Source organism: Onychomys torridus, chromosome 6 (genome assembly GCF_903995425.1).
Source record: "Onychomys torridus chromosome 6, mOncTor1.1, whole genome shotgun sequence".
Lineage (NCBI taxonomy): Eukaryota > Metazoa > Chordata > Mammalia > Rodentia > Cricetidae > Onychomys > Onychomys torridus.
The window spans coordinates 82354835-82365716 of NC_050448.1; the positions used below are offsets into that span (position 1 = coordinate 82354835).

At 46.8% G+C, this 10882-nt stretch overlaps 1 non-coding gene and 1 pseudogene across 1 annotated transcript; both read right to left on the bottom strand.

Annotated features, from left to right (window-relative positions):
- Positions 1–220: 220 nt before the first annotated feature.
- On the bottom strand, positions 221–4531 carry LOC118585800 (annotated as a pseudogene).
- Positions 4532–10537: 6006 nt separating this feature from the next.
- LOC118586445 lies at positions 10538–10670 on the bottom strand. Its single transcript, XR_004945331.1, has one exon. It is a non-coding gene; the product is annotated as a small nucleolar RNA SNORA70 (small nucleolar RNA).
- Between the last annotated feature and the right edge of the window lie 212 nt (positions 10671–10882).

Here is a 10882-nt window from a genome sequence, read left to right on the forward strand (position 1 = left end):
AGGGACTCTGAAGGAATGGGGAGCCAGAGTTAACAAAAGCTTGACTTGGGAGAGGCTGAGTGGGAAAAGGAGGTTGCTAAGGCCTTTCAGAGGAGAAGAGAATGGACGAAGGGAAGGAATGGGAAAACTGACACAGAGATGCAGGGACCCAGATGTGCCCCAAGCCAGTGGTCAGCAAGCGTAGCCATAGATCACCTCCTGGCCCTAGTATTAAAGGGTCCTACTTGTTACCCCACAGGGCTGTCTTCAAATATATGGGGCCTGAGAGGAAGTGGCTGGACTTCGTGTAGGCAGAGATCTTCTCTGGGGCCTGTGAGTGGGAAAGAGACAGCAAAGCTCAGGCCTGTAGCTTCGCTGGGCTGACCAGCTCCACCCCATGAACTCCATGTAGGCCCAACATCCGGAGCAGAACAGTCAACCTCACTCAGCTCTGGAAAAGAATCTCTTCAAATTCCTTTCCTTAGTGTCCTACCTCAAGGGGGACATCAGATGGAGAAATAGCACTATCCGGGGCTTGGTGTCCTCTAGACAGTACTTCATAGGTTTGGAAAACTACTCAATGACACTGCAAAGTCAGTCCTAACAGATCATTTATCAGGAGGGAACCTGAAGTCTGGGAGGTTAAGCCACACCCTCCTATTCACCCAGCCCTGCCGCTGTCTGCACAGGCCTGCTCTTTTTCCCCAGGGAAGCTCCAGCCTGCACTTGACCATGGAGGAAGGAGCTGGCAGGGAAAAGGAGGTCACAGAACATGTTGAAGTAGCTTGAAAAAGAGCCCAATCCCACCCCATGACTCAGCAAATCCGGGGTGGAAATATTTAAGATGGAGGGAGGCCCACCAGGAAAGGCAGGGCGGGGTTCTGACCCATTCCCAAAGAAAGAAAAGTCCAAATTTCTCCATCTGGTACCTAAGTCCAATATTATTATAGCCCAATCAAATTTATCTCTAGCTCTAATACAGGAACTGTGCCAAATTCAGTCACCCTGAATGAATTTTTATCAAGTTTCAGTTCCCAGAGAACCAACTGCTCAGGAATTCTAAAACCCAGGACTACCTGTTCGCAACAAGCCAGAGCACCAGCCCTCAGGCGGCCGCTCTTAGTTCTCCTTTCCCCCTTCCCCACGGTGACGCCAGCTCTTGTATAATCCCCAACATGCACCAGAAGCAGAGCTAATGGGAACTAGTTGAGAAAGCACATCACTAGATAGGAAGTGAGGGATGAGAACAGATTGCAGGCCTGAGAGAGAGAGAGAGAAGACCAACACACACACACACACACACACACACACACACACACACACACACACACACACACAGTTAATGCTTCTAATTGTCTAATAAAGTAGATTTGGGGGTTTTAAACACAGGGACCTGGATGCCATATGAGCGGCAATGGAGGTGAAGGTCGGGCTTGGATCTCTGGCCCCAGGTGATACCACATGCACCTCACAATCTTGTGTGCCCCACCTCACTGTGTGCTGTACATAGTCCAGTATGAGGGTGTAGGACACGTCCCCTGGGACCTGACAATGCGCCTCACATGAAAGAGGTCAGCAAATAGGTGTTAAAATAAATGTATGACCTTATCTCACAGATGGAAACTAGAGTGTTAGAAGACAGAAGAGGGAGAGGGAGGAAAGAAAATCCCCTCCCCCCCAAAAAGATAACCCTTCTACAAGGGCCCTCCCTGCTTGTCCACGAAATCCAAGCACCTTCTACAGCGCTGAGCTCTCCGTGTGTCCACGGTAGGGATGAGAAGCAGAGTGCTCTTTCTGCAGGTCAGCTATGAAGACTCTCTGCATTGTGAGACTTCACATGAACCCTGCTGTCCCTTGCCTGCCTTCCTAATGCCTAAAGCCAGCTGTTTGCACACTTCCATCACATTCTACTTCTCAAAAGGGTCTCAGACAGGAAACCCTGGATGAGTGAAAACCTGGAGCTTTTCTTTTCAGCACAGAACAGGAAGCCTGCTTCCCATAGCAGTCAGGGGTCCACACAGAGCAGGCCTCCACGGGTGGGAGTTGAGACCCTGAGCAAGTGATTCACCCTCCAGTCTCAGTTTATCTTAGAAGTCTGATAATTCTATCTACCTCATAGGAACCTTGTAGTGATCAATTTGATCCTATGTTAAATGCTGAGCACAGGTCCTCCCAGAAAGCCAGGGCTCAAGAAAGGCTAATTTTTTTTTTTAAATTTAAAAGATTAGGAAATCATCCTGGAAATGGGGAAGGGAAGGACAGCCAAGAGGAAGGAGGAGCAGGGCATCACCTCAAAGCGGGCCAAGAAGTCCTTCAGGTTTGGGAAGGCATCCAGGCACTTGGGTTCAAACACTCGTTGCTGGTCAAGAATATCATAATCGAGGAAATTCACATAGGTGATCTGCGGGAAGCCAAGGGTGAGTGCGCTGGAATTTGAGGCCTGGGAAGAATGGCAACTTCTCCTCCCCACCCCCTCTCTTTACCTTGTGCCCTGCCAACCAAGGTCGCTTACCCAGGAACTCAGAGCAGAGCTTCATCTTCTCAGGGAGACCCTCTAAGTATTCTGGCTTCCATTTTTCCTGAGGTGTGGGGGGAAGCAGTCACCACCCTCGGACACCAGCTCCCTGGCAAAGAGTGTGACTCCACAGGAATGTGGGGGAGAGTGTCTACCTTCTCAAGGCTGGGCCTGAGTCAGCTTCCTGATCTTAAATCAGTTCACCACGACTAAGCAGACCCCCACAGGCACCAGGTCCCATTTGTTGAAGATAATGAGAGGTCAGACAGGAACACAACACTTGGCTAGAATTCTACTTATCCCCCAAGTCAGGTCCTGTGGGTTAGACTCAGAGGTGCCTGTGTACCTGACATGCTCCGGACTCAGACAGCTGGTGCCATCAAAGAAGCAAAACACCAAACTATCTCAGGGGAGAAGGCATTCCTAGAGGATGGCAGCATAGTGGATATTTGAGTCCTTGTTATGAAGTAAAGGAATGTTTGATGCTGAAAGGAAGGTGTGGCAGGGACAGCGTCCCTCTGGCCAGCCCCCCAGCTGTCTATTGGGAAGCAGTCCTGATTCCTGTGGCTACTGAGGGCACAGTTCTGGAGGGAGAGATAGCTGAGCTCTGAGAGATGTCTGAGGCCAGGGTGTATAACATGCCCCCATCACCACCACCACCTGCCACCCAGTTTATTTTAACTCATGGTTTGAGTCTCCATATTCTAGGAGCAGACAGAGGACATGAATAGCTGGGACAGAGAGTCTATGGAAATTTAAGGAGATGAAAAGACTCTGAATACATACTCTAATGTTTAAAAACCGTGTTTCTAGCTTGTGGAATCCAAACTGCATCCTAGGAGCAGTAGAAACTGACTCAAGATTATGGAGTCATGAAGGCCACTTCGTTGCTGGGATAAGTAAGGCCTTAGAGAGTCAGTACTGCAAGAGTCAAGTGCTAAAGTTGGCCAATATAGATGTGAACATAGGACTTTAACCCAAACTCTGTCTTCCCCATCCACTGGGGGACTCACAAAGTCAGGACTGTAGCAGACCATCACAAGCTGCATGCGGGTGTCCATGGCCTGGTTCTCCAAAATGTCCATACGAGCCCTCTCCTCTTCCATCTCCCCACCTGCAGCACACACAGCATAGACTCACTCTCAGCATCCCACGCCAGCCAAGCCCAGGGGGACGGCCACCATGCCCCACCCTGCTGCCAGCCACCCTCACACAGGTTGTGCAAGGTAGCTCAGGATGGCGTTACTCTGGGTGACCTTGTGTGATCCATCAATTAAGTAGGGCAGATGGAAGGACAAGCAGGGATGGTCAGATGGGACATGGGTCCCTGCATCCCTTCTCTGGTGAGGACAGACATGGGACCTGGCACTCAGTATGCCTGGCACAGGAAGCCCTCCATGAACACACTTGACACTGGATGGAAGAGCTGGGACACATCCCTTCACAGAAACACTGTGCAGCCACCAGGAATGGGAGGAGGTGAGCAGAAGCTCTGATCCCAACCCCCCTCAGCCAGACAAGGAGATGAGGTGAGGATGTCATGCCTTCCCCAAACCTCCCCTTCCCTGCACCTACATTGGGAAAGTCCAGGCTCAGCTTGAATTTGTCACTCAGCCACTGGCTTTGGTCATAATTGGGAGCTGTAGACAAGATGATGTGAAAAGAGATCACCCTAGTTCCCAGTCAGGCAAGCCCCCATTCCCCCCCTGCCCCAGGCAGAGAATCTGCAACCTCTCACACTGAGTGTCATATTCCAAGGTTACAGGAGTGAAGAGTGTTTGGGACTGTGGGCCCTCCATATCAAAGGTTTACAAAAGATTTAGGCAAACACTAAATCACAAATAGAGGAAAAGTCACAGCCCTGCATTGGAAGACCAAACTGTCTTCATAGGGGTTTCTTGAAGGTGTAGACTCTAGTTCTAGCTGGGAGGCCCACAGGTCTGGGCAACAAGGAGCCAGGCACCGGGTGTCATTACCGTCCCCCATGGTGTATCTCTTCTCCTCATAGCTTGAGTCTGTGTATTCCAGGAGCAGATGGATGGCCTAACACAACTAAGAGACAAGGCTGGTCAGAGAGGTACTGGGACCCCTGACTCTGTGACCTCTTCTCTATAGCTGAATGCCTACACTTGATCTAACAGTAGACACACACACACACACACACACACACACACACACACACGGGAGAGGGGAGGAGATTAGTATCAAATATCTAGAGCTCTGAGATGTTACAAAGCTGAGGAATCCACCAAGGCCTTACAAGAAGGATCCATTTCCTAGACTGGCACATCCCCGCACCCCCTAAAACCTGGTGGGTGACTGTGTAGGCCCTGTTCCTGCCTGTGCCAGGCCGCCACCCCGTCTCCTCCTTCCCTTCCCCATTCCCTAAGCTGTCAGTGTCCCTGGAAAGAGGCCAGATGTTGAAAACACAATGATCTCTCCTTTCCCCTGCTCTTATCACTCAGCCTGTTGCTAGTCCAAAACAAGACACCCCCACAACGAAGAGTTTAGTTCTATCGCTGGAACAGCCAATTTGAAAAACAAACTAAAGAAGGAATGGTTTTCGCTTCTTTACAAGCCCAATAAAATGGACCTACCCAAGGACAAAGGGCAGACAGAATATCAAGTGGTTTCGGTGTTTAGCATCTTGGCTGTGTTTGCAACTCTCGACACTGAGGGCACTGCGAATCTGAAAGACTCCTGCAATCACAGAGGGCAGTAGTCACCATAGCTTCACCCTGACCACCAAAGTGGTCGACTAGAAACACAGAGCTCACAGCTGGAGTATGCTAGGGTGGGAGAGCATGTGCTCCAAGGGAACAGACACCTCTCCTGCTTCCAAGGGACAACAGGATGCTGGTCCAGAGGGGATCCTTGGAGAACTCTGCACAGGACACAGGGAACCCAAGGCCAGATCTTCAGCTGTCAGGGTCCCTGGCCCATATATGTCTGGTTATGAGAGGGAGGTTCAAATTAGGAGCTTTTCAAGTCACCCTGTGACATGGGTTTTGTGGTACAGCCTCCAAAAGGACAAAGTCCTATCAAGAACACTGTCACGTGGGACCAGGACTTATCTCAGGTGCATGAACTGGCTTTTTGGAGCCCATTCCCTGTGGTGGGATACCTTGCTCAGCCTTGATACAATGGGGGAGGGGCTAGGCTCTCCTTCAACTTGGTATGCCAGACTTTGTTGACTACCATGGGAGGCCTTACCCACTCTGAGGAGTGGATGAGGGTAGAGTGGGAGGGAGGTGAGGAGGCGGGAGAAGGGGAGGGAGGGGGAACTGGGGTTGGTATATAAAATGGACAAAATTTTAATAAATAAAAAAAAAACAGAAAAAAGAACACTGTCACACCTGCCATCCCATGTCCTTGAAGGCAAGATTACTTCAAAATCAAGAAGTGTGTAAGAAATTGAACTTTGTCCCGATTAAGGAAAGAGCAAGACAAAATGTGAAATAACGAAAAAAGATGATCCAGACCTTGCAAATTGAAAGGCAAAGCTGTTGCTCTGCAGAAAGTACATTTGGAGAATTAACACCAGTTGGGACTTCAGGGAAAGGCAGAAGCTACCTCAGCACTAAGGGCAAAGAAACCACACACTCTGTGGGTCTTGGTGAAGCCCAGAGCTCAGAAACCATGTCGCGGGGCTAGCAAGGCGCTGTGCTGTGGTAAATCCTCCCAACTCAGCTCACTAAACTGCACCTGAGCTCTAGAAGGAGCCTAATGCCCCCAAAGTAAATTATCACATAGCTTTCCCCAGACCACTGTCTGCTACAAGACACAAGTGCATGTGCACACATGCATGCATGGGTCTCTGAATCATTGTTAACTATCCACATGCTAGATAGTTTTATATCAACTTGTCAAAAGCTAGAGTTGTCTGAAAAATGCTTCCATAAGACTGGCCTATAGGCAAGGCTTGGGCATTATCTTGATTAATGTTTTATATGGGAGGCCCATCCCACAGGGGTGAAATGTGCAACCTCTGGGCTGGTGGTCTTGGCTGCTATAAGAAAGTGGATTGAGCAAGCCATGGAGAACAAGTTAGTGAGCAGCACCCCTCCATGGCCTCTGCATCAGCTCCTGCCTCCAGGTTCCTGCCCTGCCTGAATTCCTGCCTTTATTTCACTCTGGACTGTGATGGAAAACTACAAGCTGAAACCAGTCCTTTCTTCCTGTACTGTTTTTAGTCATGATGTTTTATCACAGCAGTAGAAACCCTAACTAAGACAGGGCATGTCATTGTCTTCAGAATCATGAGCAGGCAGATATACAATTCCTGGCTGTAATTGAGGAGATCATTTCTAGGAAAAACTCTAAAGTGAATTAATGTGAATTAAAATAATAATCTTAAAAATATAAAGCAGGGGTCTGGAGAGATGACTCAGCAAGTAAGAGCACTGGCTGCTCTTCCAGAGGACCCAGGTTCAATTCTCAGCACCCACATAGCAGCTCACAACCATCTGTAACTCCAGTTCCAGGTGATCTAACACCCTCTTCTGACCTCTGCAAGCAAAACACCCATATACCTAAAATAAAATTAAAATATATCGAACAAATACTGGAACATTGCTGTTTATTCACCTGGTCCTTCAACACTATGTTAAAAAAAAAATGCAGTTGTTGACACCTTCCCACAGTCTGGGCCCCATGCCTGACTCTTCTATAGACTGTCACGATTCAGGACATGTGAGGCACACCGGAGAGGAAGGCAAGGCAACACAAGAGAAGTCATGCTGCCCAAGGTCTCCTCTGGAAATTTCTTCACAGTCTCTGGAATATCATTCATCTAAACTTAGAAAAATTCCAGGATATAAAACAACATTTTCTTAAATTTAAAAATAGGAAAATAAAATCTCATTCATAGGACACTGACAAACTGGAATTCAGTAAAAGCAATTTCCCACCTGTTTTAGATATTAAGAATAAGGCAAAACCAAGTTTTCCAGAGAGCAGAAATGCAATAAAACCCAAAATTATAGAAAACAAGAAACATTTCTAAACAGGGAAAGTTTTTAAAAATTATTTATTATTTACTTTTATTTTAAGTGTATAAGCGTTTTGCCTGCATGAATGTCTGTGTTCCACATGTGTGCAGTGCCCTCAGAAGCCAGAACAAGGTGTTGGATCCTCTGGAACTGAAGTTATAGGTAGATGATTATGGGCTGCTATGTGGATGCTGGGAACTGAACCCAGATCTTCTGGAACAGCAGCCAATGCTCTATGAAGAGACTCTGGCCAGCTCAAACATGACAGACATGCCTCTGACAGGCCTTGTCCGTCTCCCCCATTCTCTCTGCCTTGCTAAAGACCATTAGATTACCTTCTGAAAGCTAACCACCAAGGCTATTCCTTTATTTGGTCATTTCCTTCTCCTGAGCCTGACTACCAAGGTCCAGCAATCAAAGTATTGAAGTAATCAATATTACTTCAATTACAGCAATCAAAAATCCCCTTTGGCTCACTTAATCAACATGCTCAATTAAAATGAAACACCTCATTCTGAAACAGGGTTTACCCTTTTACCTTTATAAACTGCCATTTTCCTATGGGCCACACCTGTCTCCTTCCTAACCAGAGGCAGTCCCTTGTCCCACTCTGGGGCAAGTACCCACGCCCCTCTCCCTGTTCCCTTCCCATTCTCTCTCATCTCTATCTCCTGTCTTTGTCTCTTATTCCCTGTTCCCTCTAGGGAAAATAAGTCACCTTTGTGCTGAGAACTTGGTCTTGGGTATCCTGAGCCAACACTTTTCCTTCCAATCTTAAGGGCCAAGTCACTTCTCCAGCCACAAAACAGAAAAATTTACCGATTTGTTTCTTAAAGGGATAGCTGGGTTTCTAAAAATATGGATTTCCAACAACTTAAACATACGACTTTAGAAAAGGTCATCTGGCCTATCCATGTCCATACTCAGCAAGCCGTGGAGATTCTGGAGATAGTCTTCATGCACCAAGGCTTAAGGATAGCCAGAGACGCCTAACTGCAGCTAGCTAGGAGTCTAATTTGAATAAATACACCGTGAAGTAACTCCAATTACACCCCTTCCCTGTGTATCTCTTAATAACATAGAATTGAGTACTGTAGTCTAGAGATCCATTTGTCTCCCCATTCCTTCCCACATTTATTCTTCGCTGTCTAAAAGCACAAAAATGTCAGGCTTTAGTCATTTCTTTAGACTTCAGTTCCATGTGAACATTCCCATATCCATGTAGATTAATGAAATGCTTGTGTTTTTCTCTTATATTACGTGGGTTCCAACCAACAATCCCAGATGAGAATTGTGCTCTGATCTCTTGACACTCAATGTGTGGCTTACTCTCACTGACTGGAACAGGGCTCAGCCCATCCCTAACCCCCACAGGCTGGCTCAGCTAAGATCCTGGCCTCAGACACAAGGCTGACAAAGGGTGAGGCTACTTCCAGGTCCTTCTATATAAGGCATACAGCTACCATGAAAGACCAACCATAGTCTTTCGAAGTCTGCTGTTGATACTGGCCTACAGACTGGTAAATCTATGATTCCTGTTACAACAGCATTTGTTTAGACAAAAGCTTGCTGTGGATCCCTGAAACAAAACACAGCAAAAAACCCCAAACAAAAGTAACAACAACATAAAACAAACAAAACCCCCAAAAGTTAAGGTTCCCCCTTGTGTTACATCCTAGGAGTTTGTTTTTATGAGTAAAGAGAACACCCTCTCCAAATTCTGCTTTCTGAGTGCACAAGTGTTCACCCATGTCTAGGCAACCAGCTAAGAGTCTAGGAACTCAGTGTCCTGCCATGCAAACTTGGGGAGTCTGTACAAAAGGAGTTTCCTCATCTGCTTTTGTCTGGCCAGTGCTGGCAAACTGTGGCTGGAAGGCAGTGTATTTTTGTAGCAGACTGGATGGTGTCATGCATACAGGCAAACACCATCTTTAATCTCCTGTGGCAACAAGTGTCTTTTACTGTTTTGGTCAGTCCTCAAGAGTGAATTTGGGCCCTAGCTGTGACACTCTGTATCTACTTGGGGAATAGCTCTGGCTTCCTAATCAGTTTCTGCTGACACAGCCCTGTTTACAGCCTGCTTCTGCTAGCTTTATCTTGGATTCTGTTACACGTTGGCAGTTTTTCTTTGTATTTAATGATTGCTCTTGACTCTACAGATGTTTCAAATGGGATGGAATTTTATCAGCAAATATTGCACAGTATGACGCATTGGGCATCACTGAGAAGTGATGAGGCAGGGGTCTCTGGGTGGTTTTCTCAGACAAATCTTACCATGTTTTAAAAACAGATTTTAAAAACACATCTTGTAATGCCCTCTTAGTGTCTCTGCCTCATAAAAACACATCATAAACTCCTTTCTCAATGAATTCCCTTAGGCTCAAGAGAAGAAAAAAAATGCTTTAACTATTTTAAACTGTTTATATGGCTCTTGAATTTGTATCACGATCATCTCTTCTTCCATGGACACTTTTTGAATTCCTGCTTATCTTGCTGTTTTGACGCTCCTTCTTTGAAGGGGATACACAGTATATTCAGACTTTGTGTACAGAGGATCAGAATGAGGCCCCCAAAATATGACTGGGCAAAAAAGTGGGTAACAACTCTTTTTTTTAATGTTTGTTTTCAGACTGGATGTGAGATTTACTACTGAACATGATTTGGTAGGTACAGGAGAGCACTGTGGAAGCCCTCAGGAGTGCAGGGCTCGCCCCTTGTCCAGGGAACCACTACTGGAGGTATATTTGACCCCACAGCCATCAGAAATAAGCTGCTTCTCAGCAATCACGTCTTCAAATTCATCTTGCATTAAACTTGGTGAAGCCTCACTTCTTTGAGACGTGGATCTTCTGGTGGTCAGGGAGCTTGAACTTGGCTCTATGCAGAGTCTCAATCATATGTTCCTTATTCTGCAGCTTGGTACGGGTGGACATGATGACTTGGCCAATGAGAACCCTGGCCACTGTGCCCGGGGGGTTCCCAAAGGCACCATGAGTACCTGTCTGGAGCCTGGGCTGGGGACTGAAATCACAGACTTGAATAGCTGCCAGAAATTTGTCTCCAAGGTCTCTTAGGGCAACCCATATAGGCAACAGTTGAATGCACTGCCAAGGAGGCTGTTGTTTACAACCATTGCACACCAGGCCTCCTGGGAAAGGGACCTGGTCAGCTTTAATTAACTGCAAGTGGGTAACATCGCTTGTGTGTGGTGAGGAAATCATTTGTCTTTCACCTTGTATTAGAAGTCATGGAGTTTTGACAGAAAGCATTGTTTCCTCATTGGAGAGCTTGATTCTTTTGATTTTTAAAAATATTTTTTCTTTAAAAAAATTGTTTTCCCTTTTCAAGATTAAACCCAGGGCCTTGCACGTGCTAGGTAAGTGCTCTACCAGACAGA